At 43.1% G+C, this 3,237-nt stretch overlaps 1 pseudogene; it reads left to right on the top strand.

Annotated features, from left to right (window-relative positions):
• The first annotated feature begins 605 nt into the window (after positions 1-605).
• Positions 606-1,235, top strand: LOC142454449 (nascent polypeptide-associated complex subunit alpha pseudogene; annotated as a pseudogene).
• The last annotated feature ends 2,002 nt before the right edge of the window (positions 1,236-3,237 follow it).

The raw sequence follows: 3,237 nt of genomic DNA, 5'->3' as shown, positions 1-3,237 counted from the left end.
TCATCAATGAACCCAATGGTATAGACTGTAAAGTACTATTGATAAAAGAAAAATATACACATGTAGGAAAGCATTGCAGACTAAAATATATGGGATGTTCACTTATACATGTTATAAACTTAAGTACCTGAATGTTATTTAAGAAAGAAATGAGGTCTAGACACAAGACAAAAATGTCAATAATGTTCATTCATTAAGGCCAAACTATGTCTGCGGGACTAACCAGAGACAATAACTGTGGAAAGAGTTAGTACTCACCCTGAGACCCATGTGGTTCTGATATTTCCCAGCATCCTTTGCAGCTGGCTTGGAGCGATGTGAGTTATTCTGACCACAGGACTATGAGGAGGTGACAAGGCAGGTAAGAGTTGATGCATTTTCCTCCGACTCTCCAGTCCACTTCTGTAGCAACCTTGGGGGCCATGTGTTTCACACAGCAGTGCCACAAAATCGAGGCGGACTGCCTTGTCGACAGTGAGCGAGGATTAGACCACAGAATTTTGAAAGCTGACTTGTTACTGCAGCATTGACTAAGCCCATTCTCATTTCATCTGGTCGCTGTAAAAGTGTACTAGGTCATCTTGGCTCCAGGTCCCTTATACGAAATGCCCAGTGAAGCCCCAGAAACCGCCCCTGCCACTGAGCAGGAGTTGCCACAGCCCCAGGCTGAGACAGGACCTGGAAGAGAATCTGACAGTGATGAGTCAGTACCAGAGCTCGAGGAGCAGGAGTCCCCACAACAAGTTGGCAGCGGCAGCTGAAATCGATGAGGAACCAGTCAGGAAAGCAAAGCAGAGTCCGAGTGAAAAGAAGGCACGCAAGGCTATGTCCAAACTGGGTCTCCGGCAAGTCACCGGGGCTACTAGAGTCACTATCCGGAAATCTAAGAATATCCTCTTTGTCATCACAAAGCCAGGTGGCTACAAGAGCCCTGCTTCTGATGCTTACATAGTTTTGGGGGAAGCCAAGATGGAGGATTTAGCTCAGCAAGCACAGCTAGCAGCTGCTGAGAAGTTCAAAGTTCAAGGTGAGGCAGTCTCGAACATTCAAGAAAACACACAAACTCCAACTGTGCAAGAGGAGAGTGAAGAGGAAGAGGTTGATGAAAGAGGTGTGGAAGTTAAGGACATAGAATTGATCATGTAGCAAGCAAATGTATCAAGAGCAAAGGCAGTTGGGCCTCGAAGAACAACAGTAATGATACTGTAAATGCTATTATAGAATTAACAATGTAACCATCTGAAAACAAAGGAACACTCCCCCCTTTGTGTGTGTGTGTGTTTCAAAAATGTAACTGCTGTTTGGTTTGAAATTTGTACTGTTTCTATCAATAAATTTATGGCTTGGATGAGCCCCCATTCCCCCCCAAAAGTGCACTAGGTCTTAACTCTGATGTAATCTTTCTTCATCTATCATTATTAGTTGTGTCTGCCAAGCATCACCATTCCATCTTTTAAACAAATATTCCTCCCCTTATTACAGAAGCATGACCCCTATGGAATGTCCATGTTCCTGCAGGCTATAGTGGACCGATCCGGGATGCCTAACCCAAACTGGTCAGTGAGTTCTCTCCATGATGCCTTATTTGGAACCAAGAGTTCGCTCAGACTCAGACTTTGCTAGTGACGGAAACATATCCTGCTATGTGGGGAAATCATGCCAAAAGATTGAAAAGCAGTGACATTTTAGACTCTGTACCCATTTGTTCCTGGAACTTAAACGCTTCTCAATGTTTCCCTCATCTTAATGTGCTAACTCTTTTCTGAATTCCAAGAGGTAATACTGTATATACTCAAGTATAAGCCGACCTGAATAGAATATCAGCGGAGGCACCTAATTTTACCACAAAAACTGCATTAAAAAGGTGCTGAAATGGGGAGCTGATTATCAGGGGCTCAAGTGGGTACAAAATGCTTTGAAAATTATGATGGTGGCATATATCAAATGTGCTTGACACACTGGATGAATGTATGGATTGTGACAAGAGATGTAAGAGCCCCCCAATAAAAGTAAGGGAAAAAAAGAAAGAATAAAAGTATAATTATATATATGTTTTAAATGTGCTGAAAAACTCAGCTTATACATGAGTGTATACGGTAAGTTCCACTTTGAGTGGGGTGTCTGTCACCTACTTGCAGTGAATCCAATGGACATCTCCTTTTTTTATTAAATCATTTTATTGCGGGCTCATACAACTCTTATCACAATCCATACATCCATCCATTGTGTCAAGCACTTTTGTACATTCGTTTCCTTCATCATTCTCAAAACATTTGCTTTCTACTTGAGCCCTTGGTATTTGCTCCTCATTTCCCCCTCCCTCCCTACTTCCCCCTCCCCCATGAACGCTTGATAATTTATAAATTATTATTTTGTCGTATCTCACACTGCCCGACCTCTCCCTTCACTCACTTCTCTGCTGTCTGTCCCCCAGGAAGGAGGTTATATGTAGATCCTTGTAATCGGTTCCCCCTTTCTCCCTCACCTTCCCTCCACCCTCCCGGTATTGCCATTCTCACCCCTGGTCCTGAGGGGTTCATCTGTCCTGGATTCCCTGTGTTTCCAGTTCCTATCTGTACCAGTGTTCATCCTCCGGTCCAGCAAGATTTGTAAGGTAGAATTGGGATCATGATGGGGCGGAGAGTGCGGAAGCATTTAAGAACTAGAGGAAAGTTGTATGTTTCATTGTTTCTACACTCCACCCTGACTGGCTTGTCTCCTCCATGCGACCCTTCTGTAAGGGATGTCCAGTTACCTACAGATGGACTTTGGGTCCCCCCTCTTCACTCCTCCTCATTCACAATGATATGAATTTGTGTTCTTTGAGGCCTGAAACCTGATTCCTTTGACACCTCGTGATCACACAGGCTGGTGTGCTTCTTCCATGTGGGCTTTGTTTTTTCTCAGCTAGATGACCCTTTATTTATTTTTAAGACCCCAAACACTATATCTTTTGATAGCTGGGCACCATCAGCTTTCTTCACCACATTCGCTTTGTCTTCAGTGATTGTGTCAGGAAGGTGAGCATCTCAGACTGTCGAATTATTAGAACAAAGTGTTCTTGTGTTGAGGGAGTACCTGAGTAGGGGCCCATTGTCCATTTGTTTTCTTAATACTGAACCTATAAATATATGTACATAGATGTATTCCCCGTCATTGTATATAAATATATTTACATATGTATAAGCCTGTATTTAGATCTCCATAAATGCCCTTTGCCTCCTAGATCTTTCTTCC

The sequence above is a fragment of the Tenrec ecaudatus genome, chromosome 8, assembly GCF_050624435.1.
Source record: "Tenrec ecaudatus isolate mTenEca1 chromosome 8, mTenEca1.hap1, whole genome shotgun sequence".
In the NCBI taxonomy this organism is placed as follows: domain Eukaryota; kingdom Metazoa; phylum Chordata; class Mammalia; order Afrosoricida; family Tenrecidae; genus Tenrec; species Tenrec ecaudatus.
Note: the sequence above shows the minus strand (reverse complement) of the source record. Positions and strands in the feature narration are given on the sequence as shown.